Source organism: Puma concolor, chromosome B3, assembly GCF_028749965.1.
Source record: "Puma concolor isolate L17-30 chromosome B3, mPumCon1.1.hap2, whole genome shotgun sequence".
Classification (NCBI taxonomy): Eukaryota; Metazoa; Chordata; class Mammalia; order Carnivora; family Felidae; genus Puma; species Puma concolor.
In genome coordinates, this window is record NC_141672.1 from 114,655,093 (window position 1) to 114,673,735 (window position 18,643).

Here is an 18,643-nt window from a genome sequence, read left to right on the forward strand (position 1 = left end):
GTTTCCACGCTCTCGGCCTAGGGGATGAATCTTCCGCTGTTTCCACGCTCTGGGCTCTGGACACCAGTGGGAGTATAAGGGAACAGTTTCCCTGTGACCCCGTCCTGCGTGGCCTGTTGCCCTGCTGGGCCTGGTTTCTGTTTCACTTACTTTCTCACCGAAATCAAGGCCCGACCCTGAATGTAGGCCCCGATTGGAGAGGCCCCCACAAACCCATTGAGAACCTATCAGCCCAAGGTCGCACCTACTTTGTCGTATCCTTTAAGTGCCTCAAAAGACACGCATATCTCTGCCTTCTGGACACCAGCAGTTCCTGGTCTCCCGTGACCTCCATTTCAGGGGGTTCACACTTAACACCGCTGGGTTATAAGACCCGCTGTGGCGGCTTCCCTGCAGAGGCATGGAAGCCACAGATAGCTGTCCCCTTGTGGTCTGTGACACCTGGAACCCCAATGGGAAGAGCTGCTCTGGGGAGAGGTGTAGGTCGCCAGGGGGACGGGAACAGGAACAAAACACAGCCTGGCATGCAGGAGCCCAGGATGGGGCTGGGCCTGGGGCTGTCCCCCCGCCATACCCAAATTGTGGATGTACTTTCCCCGCGCTGACAGGCGCTATTTTCTCCAATTAGTAAATATTTATTGACTACTTGTATGTGCAAAGTGGTTGCATTCATCCACTGTAGAAAGGCAATAATAATGTTTGTGAACGTACCTAATGGTACTCTCAGTCCACCCGCGACGCTAAGAAATGTTAAACTCTGTAGGTATGTATATGAAGGCATAATTCTCTACTCCAGAAGATAAAAAGACACCTGAGTGTTTCTGAGTTCAGTGAGGGACAGCCTTCCTGCTGGGGTCCGGAGTGGTTTGTAGGGCAGAATCGGGAAGGTTCAGTAGATGGAGGCAGGTAGGGAGGACATTAATCTTGTTAACTGTAGTGTATGTGGGGTGAATGGGGATGGGGAGAGACTGGGGCAAGGAAGCCGGTGGTGGTTGTGGTGGTGGTGTTGATGATGATGATTTTTTACCAATTATTGAGCAGCCCTCAGGTGCTAGATAGGGTACATATGTGATTTCTGTCTTACTTGATCATCCTACTGAGTGAGTAACTTTAACCAGTAAAGAAACTCAGGCTTATCTGTGTGGAATGGCCACCCAGAGTCATAGGGCTTATAAATGGCAGAACCAACATTTGAACTCAGCATAGCCTTCTTTCAAAGCCCAGGTTTGGGCTTTCTGTAGAAACCCAGGGGGGTTTCTATTATGAATTTGGGAATCGAATTAGAGGAGTTATAACCAAAGGCAGGGTCAGATGGGAGAGATGATTGGAAGAATCAATAAAGCTTGAGAACTGACCGGGTTTGCAGGGCAAAGGACACACAGAGGGAAAAGTAATGACTCCATTTTGTACTTTTGGAGGTTGGCAGAAAGGCATTACAAGCCACCAGCCACCAGAAGGAGGTGATCTTGAGGGGCTGAGGTAGAAGGTATTGAGATGAGTTTTGGAAAGGTGGCAATCAGAGAGTGACCGACATGCCAGGTAGCCATTGTCAGTCATATCCTCTGACTCACATTCTAGACGAGCCGTCGGTATGGATGAGCGAAAACAGGAAAAAGAAAGCATCTTCTGTTGAGGGAGATTCTGGAGGAGGTAGAATGCAGCATGGAAGTAGAAGCAGCTGTCAGGGAAGCAGGAAAAGGAAAAAAAATGGTGTCATGGTGCGCACGGCAGAAACCAGCAGGGGAGTTGGTTCCGGGTGAGTTGTTGCGACTTCTACGTGTCAGAGAAGTCAAGATGAATGCCCTTGCGTGAACTTGGGAGGGCTCACTTCAACCCACTACACATTCACTGGGAAGCTTTCATATGCCTGGCCTTACATTTGGTGCAGGGGATAGAGAAAGGCAAGTCCCTGCTCTTGAAAGTCTCAGGCATGGACTTGAGGTGAAGTGTGTCTTTCCCACCTGGCCCAAGATTGTTATTCTCTGAGCTTCTGTCTCCTTATATGTAGAATGGGCATACAAATCCCTGTCCCCAGGCAGGTATTGTTGCTGGGGGTTGTTCCGGGAATCAGAACTGATGCATGCACGACACTTACACGGTACTTGGAGCCTAATGGTGCTTGCTCGGTTACGCTAAGAACCCATAATGACAAGAGAATGAAGGGCAGTTTCTGCGGGTCTTCCTGCCAGACTCGGGGAAGCCTGCCTTCCCTGGGAGTGGCATCCTTTCCTGTGTGGTCTGGGCTGTTTAGTCAATCATGCCTGATTTCTGCAGCCTCATGTGGCTTTTCAGTACTAAAAAGAATCTCCTATTTCTAGAACTTCCCGTCCTTTAATGTGTTTTTTGGCCCGGATGTTCTGACACAGCTCTCTTTCATTTTTCTTCTCCCAGTTCAGACAGAGACCAGAGCCCCCTTCTGTTGGTTGTCACTTGGCACACCATGGGGAAGACATGGCAGATGACAGGGTCCCTAGATGGCTCCGAGTGTTAAGATAGCACAGATGAGCTGGAGGCACCGTGGGCTGTGAGGACCGGCTCCTTATCCTCTGGGGGACTGGGGGCCGCAGGGCTCCGGGTGTATCTGCCTGAAGGCCTTGCTGCATACCTGCTGCCTGTCTGTCCCCTCCCTAGGGACTGGGGGTGGAAAGGTGGGTAGGGAATATGGCCCTTTGGGTGTCAGGCACTCTTGGAGAGTTGATGCCACATGTAGGGCTCCCAGAGAAATCCACGCGTGACTTAGAAGCTGGAGGAAATGGTGGGGGGCGGGGAGACATCAAAGCAGGGACAGGAAAAACCACCAAAGTGTGTCCCGTGAGGCTGGCACAGGCCGTGCTGCCCAGACGCTGCCTCCTTCTCTGGCCCCTCTTGGTGGGCAGCTCTGCCCCACACACTGGAAACCAGTCTCCCCCGGGTCTCTGTCCAGGATGCTGAGATTCTTATGTCAGGCCGGGAAGGCTTTCTGGGGTCACCTGCCCCCCCCTCTCCCTCTCCCTTCCTCCTGGTTGGACAGTTGCCTCAGTTTGCCCAGATGGTTGGAGGAATGTAAACCATAGCGTCGTCGTATCACAGAGTAGCTTTGGGCGAGGAGGGCAGTATGGATCAGAAGGCGGTCACATCCAGGGCAAGGGGCTTGCCAGCTGAGCACGGTCCACCTCTTCTACCTGGCCGGGTATCCCTAGCCCCCGAGAAGGCCAACTGGGATGTGTAGGCTCTCGGTAGAGTTAACCCTTCGGCCATGCACGCGGGGGCACCTGGCCGTCCCCTGATATGGATGACCCAGTCATGGTAAGGGCCCTGCCTCAACCACCTGATGAGAGAGCGGCATTCCTTTGCATCCCAACTGACCAGCTCCAGTCTGGGTATCTCCCCAGTTTAACCTCAGGAGTGTTGAGTTTAGTCAACTGGCACAAGAAGTTCCCCTGTTAATAGATTCACTGGAAATCCTCTGATGTGTCATTGTATTCATGGCCTTGTTTGAAATTAGCCCGCATCAACATCCACCAGTCTCGCACGAAGAACCACCTGGCCTACACAGGCTCCTTGCCCGGGTGTCATGACCCATTAGAGGCAGGGCCAGGGGTGCGACTTGGGGTCCCCACAAGTGCACCCCCATGGTCCCGTTTGCTTTGGACTGTTTCTTCTTGGACCTTTGCTCCCTCTCGCTATGTGCCTCATCCCCTTCCTCCTCTCAGTTATAATGCGGACGGCTCTGGGGACTGGATCCTTTGGTGCTGCACATGCCGGAAATGGGCCTCTGCAGAGAAAAAGGTTGGGATGGGAGGTGTCACGGTGTCCCTGACTTCCTCCAAGTCAGGGTTTCTCAGCCTCAGGACCACTGGCGTTTTGGGACAGATGACTGACCGGGGTGGGGGGGGGAATGGCGGAGAAGGGAGGGGGTGACCATGTTGTACCCTGTGGCTTGTTAGCAACACCCCTGGCATGTACCCCCCAGATACCAGCAGCATCCCCCGCCCCGCAGTTGTGACACCCAGAAATGTCTCCAGGCATCTCACGTCCCCCGATGGGCAGAATTGCCTCCATTGAGAACTATTGTTCTAGAAGCAGCAGCAGCAGCGGCAGCACATACAGGAGACACAGAGGCCTCTGGAACCTTCCCCAGGTTTCTCCTTCATTTGGGAGTTTCAGGCACAATACCTGTTAGGGGTGATGGAAGGCACCTCCTAGAATTCTCACCGCATCCCTGGGCCCAGCCTGCTTCTCTTTCATTTCCGTGACTGTCCTTTCAGCCAGAAACCCCATCACTTTTCACATCGTTCTGATGCTTGCTGAGTCCCTGTTGTCCCAGACAGGCTGGTCTGCAGCTCCCTGACCCTCCATGTCAGGCTGACTCAGGGGAGGGGAGGTGGAGAGAGCAGGAGAAATCCTGGGCTGGTGTCCTGGCTCTCACTGGCGGTGGGACCTAGAGCACCTGATGTATCGTGTCAGCACTCTGTCGTGGTGAGCTTGTCACATCACCCAATGATGTTGTAGCCAGAGACCCTGAAATGCCTGGATCCTGCCTGTGGCATTCCCAAGGGAGAGAGACCCCGAGAACATAGCAGATGGGAGGCAAAATACAACGTGTCTTGTTGTAATCTATCAGTTATGACCCAGCAAGTTCTTGTGCTAAACCTCAGTGATCAAAGCCATTGTTCCAAAGGAAGAAAAGGATTAAGTTTCGAGAGTTTTATGCTTACAATAACAAAGTAATTTCTCTCTGTAAGAATGTAATTAATACAGTGTTCTTAATGGCCACAAGGTCTATTTTGGTAATATTTTCAGGCCATTGTCATCATAATCCATCGCTGTAATCAAGAAAGTCCAAAACTGAAATAAGACGGCAGGGGTGGGGGAGCACAAAATCAACCCTCAGCGCAGCTCCATTCATGACCATCTCCAACAGAAGAAGAGCGAGGTGCCATGTTGGTGGCAAAGCCCCGAGCAGAGTGGTGCCATATGGTGGGAGCTGCGGTTTCTCCGATGCCCCAGGCTGACTTCCCACAGGAATCTCACCTGGCCAATATCTGTGTGATGGCGGTTGTGCTCCCTTTGAATCGTTCCTGTTATACCCAGTTCACGGTATAAAGATTTGCGTTGTGAATAAATTGCCAGGAAACCCTTTATCTGGATCAATGCCTAATGACTCCCAACGCAGAGTTCTGATGAAGCTCAAGTGTATGATACAGCTTGGCCTTGAGGCCCACCTGGTGCCTCTGACCTCTTTAAGCCCAGAGCAGTGACCGACACTCTCAAGTGGGTGCGCAGAAGATGGGGGACCCCGTGGGGTGGAGGGAACAGCCAGAAGCGTGGAGGGTTGCAAAGTGGCACCTCTGCTCACCGATAAATGTGGTCCAGTGGGCAGCTGGGATTCTAACCAGTTAGACTAGCGAACTCTCCTATGGCTATAAAATGAGGATGATGCTGCTCCACAGGCTTGGGGTGTGGATGAAACGGCCTCACTCGTGGACCAGGGTAGTGTTCTCACCGTTGCACACGCTGGGTCTCAAGCCTCAAGCAGCCCTGAAATCCACACCCGTCTCTAGTTTCCCCAAACCGGTACTGCCCGCACGTGGCAGAATCTGCTTGCCCTCGCGGGGTTTCCAGCAGCGCCTTTGGTCTCCCATGTAATTGACTGTGAGCATTGGAAATAGTTGTGGTTTTTAATACAGTGATATTTCCTCTTCAGAGACTCCAGCCCCTAGTCCAGTTTCAACAACTGCTAGCTTGGTCCCAAGACGTGGTTCTTGTTTCTTCCTTGTCTAATGGAGAGAGTGTTTGCATTTGCACAGGGTTTTAATGGGCTGTAAGCTGTTGGCTCGGAGAGGGATTCTTGGTTCAGAGCCAGGGAGACTTCAAATGTTTGGGGAAGCCTATGAGTGCTGCAGAGAGGGGCTCCTTCTCTGCCGAACACATGACCGGCATCAGCCTGGGCAGGTGGTGTCCCCGTTCACCTGACAGGCAGGAGGAGCTCATGTAGAGGGACGGGCGCTGCTGGAGTGCGGTGTTTCCTGCCTGGGCAAAGGGCTCCAGACCAGGAAACCTTGTCTGTGGGTATCTGGGGCAGCAGTTTCACATCAAGCCGGCTACTGTAAAGAGAGGCCCTTTTTAAAAAATCATTCCAGAAACAGTGGGGGGAGCTCTCTGTTCGGCTGCCAACTGGTGGTCTAGACCATAGAGTTCTCGAGATGGAAATCGTTTCCAGAGACTTGCTCTTTCAGGCAAGACCACACCCACGCCATCCCAGAAAGATGAATCTGTTCTATTTTGAACTGCTCTGGGGAGGAGACTTTACAACCGTCCTTGGAAACAGAGTCTATTTTTAATGACGTCTGTGCTTTGCCTTCTAGCTCAAACCTCTTTAGCGGAGGTCTGTTGATCTTTCTCATTGCAAAGATCATCGTTGAGGGTGTCTCTCCTTCGACGACTTTCCTCTCTGCTTAAATCGTTTCAGCCCCAGTGCTTCTGGGGGGGCAGCCAGTATAGTTCAGGCTTTCCACATGTCTCCCCCACAAGTATTCCACCAGCAGAAGAGTGTGAACATGTGCATGCATGCACACACACATACACGCCCATGTGCACATGCAGCCTTTGGGGTAGCCCAAAGCAGCCTACCACAGTCTCACAATTTCCTTGAGGTCTGCTATTCCTGTAAACATTCATGGAAATACGGCATTCTGTTCCAAAATAGAAGTGGTTGTTTGATTATTTATTTATTTATTTATTTTTGTAATGTTTATTTTTGAGAGAGAGAGAGAGAGAGAGAGAGCATGAGTGGGGGAGGGACAAAGAGAGAGGGAGACACAGAATCCGAAGCAGGCTCCAGGCTCTGAGCTGTCAGCACAGAGCCCGACGGGGGGCTCGAACTCCCAGACGGTGAGATCATGACCTGAGCCGAAGTCGGATGCTTAAATGACTGAGCCACCCAGGCGCTCCCTGATTGTTTTATTTTTAAAACAATGCTTTAAATTACTTAACATCAGGACAAAATTCACATATACATACCTCCCTTATAAAAAAAAATCCTTGAGGAAATTAATAGCTCGGGAAGATGCCACATATTTTTTCTGGGGTGTCCCAGTGTCCTTGGTGCACTGCTAACAACCCCAGTTAGAGAAGCCTGGGTAGTGGCCAGCTGGACTCCTGGAGCAGGTAGATCTGACTTTGAAATCTGCTTATATTACTTCCTAGCAGCTTAACTTTAGGCAGATTCTATCAGCTTCTCAGCTAAAACAGCAGGAAAGTATTTCCTCCCTGGCAGAGGTGCATTTATTCAACGACCACTGAGCATGCGGCTGGGGGTAGATGTGAAAAAAAGATCCACAAGACCCTCCCAGAAAGTGAGGCATTTAATCTATTCCAGGTGAGAGGAACAGACAATAAACAAGTAAGCAAATAAGAACAATTCAGACTGTACTAACGGCTACGAGGAAAATGCAATAAGGCAATGTGCTGGTGAGGTGTATGTAGGTGCGAGCCCATATGAGCTCAACGCTAGATGCGGTGGCCAGGGAGGCCTTGTTAGGGAGGTGACGTTTGGATTAAGATTCGGTTGATAGGAGGAAGCCAGCTTTGCAGATTAGACAAAGTCAGTTAGTAAAGTGCCTGGCACGTGGTAGGGACTTCGTAGACAGTAATTGCCTCTCTTTCAGGAAGTCAAAGAAATACCATTTAAACATGGGAGGTAGAGCTTATAAGTTGTTAGAAATGACTAACATGCAGCCAGGGAATTTAAGTGGATTCTGGACAGGATACAGTCCAGGTTCGTTCGCACCCCATCCAGAGACACCTGCTCAGTGGCGCTCCTGCAGAAGCAGAGGGCTTTTCTTGTCGCCTTCATCCCTGGGGCCCTGATTATCAGCATCTTTTTCTTTGGTGGAGAAGCCTAAGTTTTCTTTTTCTTTTCCTTTTTTTTTTTTTTTCTTAAATGGTCATTTATTTATTTCGAGTGAGAGAGATTGAGGGAGCACGCACGTGCCTGGGAATGGGAGAGGGGCAGAGAGAATCCCAAGCAGGCTCCTCACTGATGGAGGGCTTGAACTCACAAACCGTGAGATCGTGACCCGAGCCGAAATCCAGAGTCCGATGCTTAACCGGCTGAGCCACCCAGGTGCCCCAAGAAGCCTAAGTGTTCTGCTCGCCTGTTGCCGTCACCTGCTCCCATGGAGCATGTAAATAAGATCTTCACCATCTTAATAAAATAGTATCAGGTTTGAGTTGTAACCTATTGAACATAGGTGAAGAACTGGTATAATTATTGTCTCCTTAAAGAGCCGTTATATTGGGCAAGACAGCTGTCTCCTAAAATGTACCAGCTTCTTTTCTGAAGTATTTTTCTTGTACATATATAAATTGTAACAACCAAACCCTAAACCAACAACTGTGTAGGAGTTTACAGTTTACAAGGCCCTTTGGTACCCAGGATTTGGGTCTTAAAATAGCATTCTTGAGAATTAAGCACCATGGGGCAGAGAGAAGAGTCTGAGGTTTGGAATCAGCCCAACGCTTACTGGGGTCAAATCCTGGCTCTGAGCCTCATCAGTTCATTTTTCTTTAAAATGAAAATGTTTTATAAGCTGAGGCCCCATGGCCTCCTGGAGTCTTGGATATGTTAGATTGTTATTATTATTATTATTATTATTATTATTATTATTATTATTATTTGTTTAGGATTTTGATTTTGATGATAACCTAAAAATATTCACTTGTCTATTATATAGATAATCTGAATGGAAATTCCTTAACCAAGTACCTCCATTTCGGTGAGAATCCATAAAAAAAAAAAAAAAGGGGGAAAATGATGGGGTGCCTGGGTGGCTCAGGCGGTTAAATGTCCGACTTCGGCTCAGGTCATGATCTCACGGTTTGTGGGTTCGAGCCCCGCGTCAGGCTCTGTGCTGACAGCTTGGAGCCTGGAGCCCGCTTCGGATCCTGTGTCTCTTTCTCTCTCTCTCTTCTCCTCCCCTGCCCGCACTCCGTTTCTCTCCCTCTCAAAAATAAATAAACACTAAAAAAAATTTTTTTTATAAATGGGGAAATTGAGATACCATATGGGGTCCCAGTCTGCAAAGACCCCTTCTCCCATAGAGGTCAGAAACATGTCCACCTTCTGTTGTCTTGCGTGGGTTCTGTCTCTTGTCACCCAACTCGTAGTAGCTTATTGGCAGCAAATGTGTTGGTACACCTTAGTGACCGTTTTCGTTAAGCAGCATTTAAAATTGTTCAAAATAAAGTAAAATAAAATAAAATAAAATAAAATTGTTCAGGCTTCTAGCTTGGCACAGCAACATCGTGGATTGGTGGCTTAAAACAAGCTCACTTTTCAAAAGGAAAAATAACACAAATTACGGTCCATTGTGCTCAAATTCTCATTAACCACCAATCACATTAAATTAATATTCTTTTTTTTTTAATGTTTGTTTAGTTTTGAGACACAGAGAGAGAGGGAGACAGCATGAAGTGGGGAGGGGCAGAAAGAGAGGGGGACACAGAATCTGAAGCGGGCTCCAGGCTCTGAGCTGTCAGCACAGAGCCCTATGCAGGGCTCAAACTCATGGACCATGAGATCATGACCTGAGCCGAAGTCGGATGCGTAACTGACTGAGCCAACCAGACGCCCCTTAAATTAATATTCTTGATTTGAATTTTTTTTTTGGTTGTAAGTTTTGTAGTTACTCCATTTGTAAATCAGCGTACAAAATTTATACCTGGTTTTCTTTCACAACTTGGGGTGTAGGACACATAAAAACAGAAATTATAAGCGTGCCTCAAATGCCGTGGGTACTTACAGGACAGAGGCATTGTCCTTGCCTGGGGAGTTCAGGCAGTCTGCAGAGAGGGCGCAATCTTCAGTAGGCCTTGAAGAAGGAGCAGGAATGTCTCAGGTAAAGTAGGGTTAGGGTGAGGGAAGGCTTTTGAGGCCAGTGACATGGGTTGTAGGAGGCACAGAGTGGTGTAAAGTCTTGGTGTGGTTGAATGAGAAGTTAAGAATAGGAGGGCTGGCAGGGGAGGTTGTGGGGACCAAAAAGTAAAGGGCAGTGTCAGTCGGGCAGGCTGGCCGGATTGAGTCCTGGAAGCAGAAGGGAGTTCAGGGAGGTCAGTGAACATGGGACTTGGATGATGTGATTTTTTAAGAATGTAATTCTGGAAATAGTGTGAGAGGGGGTGTTGCATGGATAGAGATCAGCTAAGAGCAAATGGGAATGAGGCTTTGGCCCAACTATGGGCTGTGAGGATAGACAAAAAGGGACAGAATCCAGAGATGGTTCTGTGGTAAAAGTGCCTGAATCGTGTGCCCGGTTGGAGGAAGGGAGTACTGGATGGGACCACATCTGGATGAACCGGAAGACGGAGTGGGTATTCAGGTCCCCGTTACATGACATATTGAGTACGGAAAGCCCATGCATCATCCTGGTAGATATGTCCAGTCGGTTACTGGGAATGTAAATCTGGAGCTTGGGAGTATCTTAATAAGGGGGATGTCAACGTGAAGATTATTGCTGATGCTACAGTTTATTTCTCTGTAAGAAGCTTTGGATAAGATTGGAAGGCCTATGATGGAACCTTAACACCTGAGGAGCAGAGAGAAGAGGGAAAGCCAACAGACAGAAGAAGAGCTATCTGGACAGAAGAGGATGAGACCGCTAAAAGTTTAGGAGGAAACCAGGACAGTATGGTGTCCTGGGGTCAAGGAGAGAGAAAGTATCAACAAGCAGGAGATAGGGGGTCAAATACTGAGTGCATGACTTTGAAGAGATGGGAGAACTGTCCTGTGGATTGCCAGCCTCTTGTCATTAAGGCACATGGAACATTTAGGCATCAGAGACCAGCCAAGTGGCTGAACAGCCAGGACGTGGGCTGCGAGACAGAGGAAGTGTTTGACATTTAACAAAGCAAATGGGCAGGAAACCAAGCAGTTGGTACATTTGTCATTCATTCATCCACCCATCTGATCCACCCGTCAGATATTTCCTGAGGGCCTGCCAGGTGACAGACTCTGTATGAGGCACTGTTAGCGTAGATGGAACAGAAAGGAGACATAATCCCTGCCTTGGGGAGCTCCAAGTGTTGTTGGGGAGATGGTTGTATACACAGATAATTCTAGTGCCAGGTGGTAAGTGCTACGGAGAGATGTGGTGATGGCCCTGGAGCGTGAGACAGAGAGGCCATTGGACCTGGATGCCGGTCTTCAAAACTTGGACCTGGTTGGAGTTGAGTAGGAATTCACAGGCAGAGGAGAAGGGGAGAAGGGAGAGAACATTTGAGTCACAGCGCAGCAGGATGCAGGCTGGAGGGGAGAAAGGGCACATCCTACGTTATGCATGGTGTGAATGTTGGGGGTCAGAGGGGGAGCAGTGCTAGAATTCAAGCCAGAAAGGACGGGTGAGCATAGGTGGTGAAAGGCTTGGAGTGCCATGGTAAAGAATAAGTTTGCACCTCATCTTTGGGAGAGTGAGAATTCAAGAGACGTTGGTAAGCAACAGAATGACACAGTAGGGCTAGATTTCAAGAAAATAGCCTTGATGGTCAAGGGAAAAACTGAGGCGGGCAATCTGGGTAGCGCCCCATCTCAGTCCATCTGCAGCATCGTTCACCGGCAAGATATTCATAGAACACCTACTGTGTGCTCCGCTCTGTGCTGGGTGCTGACATATCCCAGGAAAATGCTTTTGAATCGCCTGTCTTCGAGGAGCCTGCTGGCTGTCGACCCAGATGCAGATGGCCAAATCACCAGGCAGAATCCTCTGCTGGAAAGTTGCTGATCCCCAAGTCAACCTCGGGGCCCAGAAGCCGCCACTCTTTATCGTGTGCATTACTCATTATTTTGACTGCCCTGGTTGGCTGGGGTTGTAGATAGGCAATCGCTGTTGAGAGCATGAGGCCAAACGGACCAGCCACCAAACAAAACACACACACACACACGCACTGTGCACAGACATCTGCTTCTGTTTCCCGGGTAACTGCGCAGCAACACGGGGCAGACTTCGGTACCCGGCACATGCTCTGTGTTATTTTCTAGTTACAACTGAGGACAATTTCCATGTGGCTGGTGATGAAAGAGTCAGGTCAATTTCATAAGGGGGGATTGTTTCCGATTATGCAGATCACATCCAAATATTTACCTCATTCCATCATTTTGGCTGGGCCCTGCCTTTGAATATTGTGGAAATGCATCCAGGCCTCTTGTGCACTGCACTTAGGGAAGATATTCTGCGCTTACAGGCTGCCCTTGGCTGGCCGTGGGGAGCCCTGGGCACAACCTGTGAGATTGCCTCCCTGTGTCGTTGTCCTTGAAGCGAATCAGTACGTGGCAAGGAATGGGAGAGCTCCTCCAGGAAAAATCAGAGCCTGTTAGCACTGGAAGGGACCCCGGCCCTCATCAAGCCCAACGGGCTCATTTTACTGATATGGAAACTGAGGCCTAGAGCCGCAGGTGGACTTGCCCCAAGTGACAGAGTAAAAATAACAGCAGACTTGGGACCTGAACACAGGGGCCAGTCCTGGGTTTCCCACGAGTCTTCCCTTCCTCTCCTTTCATCTTTCCGTACTTGGCGTTGCTGCTATACTTCTGATGTTAAAAGCACGTTTCAAATGGAGTCCGCTTTGTGACACGTGAATCCTGTATTAGGCGGTTATCGTCTGTGAATATTTTCCTGTCTCATATGATAAAACTCCAGGCTGGCCTCAACCTGAATGGCTGGAGTGAAAGACGTAGGCCAAAGAGCAGGCAGTTTGAGGGTAATAAAGTAATGTGGCCAGAGCATTTTGGGATTAAGGAAGTAGCAGTGAATGGTGGAGGTCCAATTCCTCGAGGGTGAGCTCAGGTGAGTGCTTCCTTGTTTGAGTCTCACCTAGGGGTGTTCAGTGGCCAGTGATTCTCCAACCAGAGGATGCATTCAAATCACTGGGGAAGTTTGTTTAAAATTCATATTCCTGGGCCCCACCCTAGAGGTTCTTATTCACTAGGTTTGGCATAAGAGCCAGGAATCTGCAAGTGTCACTAGATGCAAGTGAGGTTGGTTGTGTCGTAGGTACCTTGTGGGTCACACATGGAGAAACTACACAGGCCAGGAGTCGGAGGGCAAGGGTATGACCATGTTCTTCAGTGTTTGGGCCAGAATATGTACTCAACGTCACATATGTGGGTGAATATGGAAGAGTTTTGATGTGTCTGAGATTATTTACTTAAGGATTCACCAACTAGAAGGACACAGGATTGAGAGAGAGCCTTAGGGCCAGGCAGACAGAGCTGGAATGGGCAGAGCAACCCAGCTCACGCCTGCTTAGCTTTTGGGTGACTGCATGTCAACGGGTCATGCTTTAGCATGGGCTTAGTATTTCTCTTTCCACATATCTCTGTCTCTCCCTTGGCCTCCGCTGACTCCTCCTTTGTTATGGCTTTGTGCAAGTGTAGCCTTTTAACTGTTCTGAAATGCATTTGTAGAACTCATTTAGATATAAATTACCCAGTGGGGGATTCTGATGCAATGGTCAAGGTGAGCCTGTTTTGCTCCGGTCTCCTCTATATGTAAGGTTCTCACTTTGGTCTCATAGCTGCTGGCATGGACGTTATGCTCAGAGGTAAGATGAGAGGACCTTTACAGTGTATTGTGTCAGAGTCACGATAGGTGTTTGAGATGGAAGGTTGAATTTATGTCTCGGAGAAAACCATGGTGGTGGTCCTTCATTTAGATCTGGTATGAGTTTGGAGTTTTGTGTGTGTGTGTGTGTGTGTGTGTGTGTGTGTGTGTGTTTTATCAAAGTGCACCTCCCTCCCCGTGCTCCCACACAGGGTCTCAGGTAACAAATGTCCCAGCTGAGCTGCCAGCTGTATTTTCCTGCTCTCGTTTGCTCTCAGCTCTCCAAAACTTTGCTCTCTGGGCTCAAAATCCAAGGTGTATTTTCGTAATGTTTGCTTTAGGGTGTTGACTTGGTTATGTGGCTAAAAGCAAACCTACTTTTTCCAGTCTCTTCTAGAATGAGACTTTAGAATTTCAGACTTTGCATGTGACTCGTTTTCTATGAAGAACAGATGCTGGGTTTAATTTTGTAGAAAGAAAATTAGAAACCAGTGAAATCTTACATGATTTTACATTAGTACCGAAACCAAATACATCGAAAACATTTAGAGCTGTGTTCCTAGTTACAGATCTGATGGCGATGAGAAATTCTCGGGCTTTCACTGACAAGGACTACCACTGACTCTTGGTTTACTCCTCTGTGTCTCCTACCCTGCACAATCTGCTCGGAATCTTTCTTCATTGAATCAATTTTCATTTATTTGTTTGTTTGTTTGTTTATTTATTTATTTATTTATTTAATTTTTTAACATTTATTTATTATTGAGAGACAGAGAGAGACAGAGCATGAGCAGAGGAGGGGCCAAGAGACGGGAAGACACAACCCGAAGCAGGCTCCACGCTCTGAGCTGTCAGCACGGAGCCCAATGTGGGGCTTGACCTCACAAACCGCGAGATCATGACCTGAGCTGAAGTCGGACGCTTAACCGATGGAGCCACCCAGGCTCCCCAATTTATTTGTATTTATTGAGCAAGCAATATTGTAAGCATCACTGAATTCTTTTTAAATTACAAGAAAACTTATCCTGGGTCCAGCTTCAGTAACACGTCGTATGTTTTCATTTTTCCACGTCCCCTTCCAGGCTTTGTTTATTATATGCCTACAGAATCTTTACATCATTATGATCATGGTATAGTTGCAAGTTTCTATTTGGTACTTTTCACTTAATATTATATTCCAAGGCTGTTTCCATATCGCTCTGTATTGTTCATGGTTATGGTGTTTCACTGAGTCTATCAAGCCCTCGTTTGTTTGGCCATCCTAAGGGGGATGTGTTCATCCCCCTTAAAAAAACTATGATGAGGGGCGCCTGGGTGGCTCAGTCGGTTAAGCGTCTGACTTCGGCTCAGGTCACGATCTCGCGGTCTGTGGGTTTGAGCCCCGCATCGGGCTCTGGGCTGATGGCTCAGAGCCTGGAGCCTGCTTCCGATTCTGTGTCTCCCTCTCTCTCTGACCCTCCCCCGTTCATGCTCTGTCTCTCTCTGTGTCAAAAATAAATAAACTTAAAAAAAAAAAAAAACTATGATGAAATACGACAGCCACTGCTGCTCAGATTATTGCTTACCCTATTCTTCTCTGAGCTCCCACGCCGTCCCTGTGAACCTCCTATTCCATCAGTCCATCCTGTTTTAGGGAGACCTTGGTTCTCTGGTTATGCAGACTGTGGTCAGCTGTTGTCTCCATGAATCCTGTAGCCCTGAACTCCCCTAACCCCGAGGCTTCTCGTCATCCCAGTCGCTGATTACTGGCCTCCAAATCCCGTGCCAAAGGCAGACCCAGTTAACTTCACATTATTTTGGTTACCACACTTTATATGATAATGTTTGTAACCATTTAGATATTATTTAGAGTTCTTCCCTGCAAGCAACGGAAGCAGGTGGGCATTGAGGCATGCCAGAGAGCAAAAGAAATGGTCTCAGAGAATAAACAGTGGGGTCAGGAAGAAGGACTCGAAGCCATTTGTGGTCTCTTGGCCCCTTTACTGGCTATTCAGATTTCAGGGAGGGAGCGTCCAATTGGCCCACATTGCTTACCTTGGCTTCAGCTGGCAGGGCCCCTGAATACATTCCCACCACACTTCATTCAGTGTGGAGGGGTGATTTCCTAAAGGACCCAGGGAAAGGGGAATGACTGCCAGGCTGCCCTACACACACGTCTTACTGTTGATACGCATTTACCCAAAAATCCCTGCCTAACATTAACTTCCGTACGACGGATCCCAAAATGTTGTTAGTTACAGCATCCAGCTCCAACCCCAGAGTCTTTGGGGGATTTCAATTCTCCCTCTGGTTCGGCAACCACCTCGTCTTTTGCATGGCTCAAGTTGAGTTCAATAGGAATGTAACTTCCCTGACTCTCTCACTTCTCGGAATGCCTTCCCCTTTCTCTGCTCCCTGGCTCATGCCCCAGTCTGGACTATTTAGAGAGGCACCATAATATCAAATAGTTGCTTTTAAGTGAGAAAGGGGATATTAAAAGGTTTGGGGGATTTTATCCAAAATACACATTTCTCCCTTGACCCCTGCCTCACTCCAGGCAGGACACATCATTGTCTCTGGGAGAAGGGGCATAGCATGGCATGTGTACTTCAAAAAGCTTCTCTTTTAATTCTGTTATCTTACCCCTACACCCACCCTGGAACCTCCAGTGGAATAGAGCAAGCGCCAGTTTGGTTTGGGGATTAGGTATGCGTCTAACACAGTATAAAACTTTGACTGCTAGGCCGCCTGGGTGGCTCAGTCGGTTGAGCGGCCAACTCTTGATTTCAGCTCACGTCATGATCTCATGGTTTGTGGGATCGAGCCCCGTGTTGGGCTCTATGCTGGCGGCACGGGGCCTGCTTGGGATTCTTTCCTCCTCTCTCGCTGACTCTCCCTGGCTCTGTCTCTCAAAATAATTAAATAAACATTAAAAATTTTCAAAAATAAAATACAACTGTGATAGGTATTGCAAAGTTCCCTCCCAAAGAAGTTGCCCCTGTTTAGCGTCCCACCAGCAGTGAACGTTCTTATCCTATCATATCAATCTTGTCATCCTTTGTATTCTTTGCCAATCTAACAGGTACAAATTGGAATTCTCTTGTTTTATTCTGTTGCTGCATTTGTTTGATTATATGTGATGTTAAACAGTTTTCATATATTGTATTTACTTCCCTGTTGTATTGGTCAGCCTGAGTTGCTGTAACAAAATACCATTGAGTAGGGGGCTTAAACACTAGGCATTTATGTCTCACAGTTCTGGAGGCTGGGAAATCCAAGATCAAGATTTGGTTGCCCATGAAGGCTCTCTGTCAGGCTTACAGACACTGGCTTGTCACTATGTCCTCACATGCTAGAGAGAGACAGAGAGAGAGAGAGATTCCTGGTCTTTCTTGCTCTTCTCATAAGGACATGAGCCCTATCATGGGGTCTCACCCACATGACATCATCTAAACCTCATTGACTCCCAAGGCCTCACCTCCAAATACCACCACGTTGAGGGTTAGGGCTTCAACATTTGAATTTTGAGGGGGACACATTCAGTCCCTGATGACTGTAAACCACACGCTTATGCCCTTTGTTCTTATTTCCGTTGGCTTGTTCATGTTTTCCTTACTGATTGGTTAGCCATCTTTGTAAGTGAGGAAGAGACAGCAGCTTAGGGTGCATTTTAGAAGCGCCTCAGGTTTTCTGCTTCAGTCTTAACATGTCATGTGTATCCGGGGGAAGGAGCAATGTGCTGGCAGATTACAAGCCTTTAAGTTTCGATTCCTTCTTTGTTCTGGTCTCTCCTCGTGATTTAGTCTTGGGTTTTGATGCTTGTCCCTGACTAACAGAGGTCCTGTTAGTTAGTCGTGATTTTAGGAATACTGTGTCTCAGGATACTTGAAAGTTTTCCCGTCTTGTGTCACAGAAAACTCCTTGACTATGGGGAAACGAGGGAGCAGGTCACCGGGAGGGTTGGGAAGAGTACGTGGAGGACAGGAGTTTGGTGCTCTCAGGGGTGCTGTCACCTCCAAAGCCCCCTTCTCTTTATTTTTTCTTTGTTCTTTCTTCCTTTCTTTCTCTTCCTTTGTTTCCCCCCTCCCTTCCTTCCTTTTGTTTTTCTGTCTCTTTTTTCTTTGTTTCTGGCTGCATAGTATAAAAATCCAATTTTGGAGTATGTGGTCGGATTCCCACCATGGGGACGGAGATGGAATTTAAAGTCACTCACCATAATTCAACTATAAATTAGAGAATTCTTGTGAATAGAATAGGGTGGAATGTGGTTTCGTGTTTTCTTCCCCCAGGGACCCTGCCCAATTTGGCAATGGGAAGCTAAATTCAGGGTGGGATTAGTTCTAGGAAGTGGCTTTTTAGTATAGCTGCATGTCTAATCCCAATGTTAGTGACAGTGCCTTCCTTATCAACGTTCGTAAGAACCCAGGAGGCCGTGGATAACTGAAGTCCCGCAATGTGTCAGACACATACTTCTGCCTTTGCTTGTTTATCCCAATTATCCTGCTAGAACCATCGAAGTGGATTTATTTCTACTCATTTTCCCCTTCTATTTTCCACCAAAAGCAGGCAGAAAGGCAACATGCTGCAGGGGTGTGGGCGGGAAGAACCCTGGAACAGGAGTGAGCAGGTCTCAGTTTCAGTCCTGTCTGTGCCCCTTACCAGCCTGAGACTGGGCAAGCCATGTAGCCTCTAGAGGCCTCACTTGTTCCATGTAGAGGGGACAAAATAACACCAACCTGTCAGGGTGGCTGAGGGGCCCTGTAAAGTGTAATGTGAAGCTAAGTGGTGCCTAGGCCGTAGAGCCTGTCCCTACCTGAGGGGTTTGCACAATGCCAGAGCCAGAAAAGGTGCTCAGAAAATGCCTGTCCACTTTTCTTCCTTGTCCTGAAAATACTAAACCCTGTATTCGTTTCCTTGGGCAGTTGTAACAAATTACCATAAACTTGATGGCTTGAAACGACAGAAATTTCTTCCTCACAACTCTGGAGGCCAGAAGCTCAAATTCAAGGTGTTTCCAGGGCCCCCACTTCTTCCAGTTACGGGGGGATAAATCCTTCCTGCTTCTTTCAGCTTGTGATGGCTCCCTG

The 18,643-nt window shown here is 48.2% G+C and overlaps 1 protein-coding gene across 3 annotated transcripts in view; it reads left to right on the top strand.

The window, feature by feature from the left end:
* Positions 1 to 18,643, top strand: part of THSD4 (thrombospondin type 1 domain containing 4) — a 570,947-nt gene that overhangs the window by 62,065 nt on the left and 490,239 nt on the right. The window lies entirely within an intron of this gene.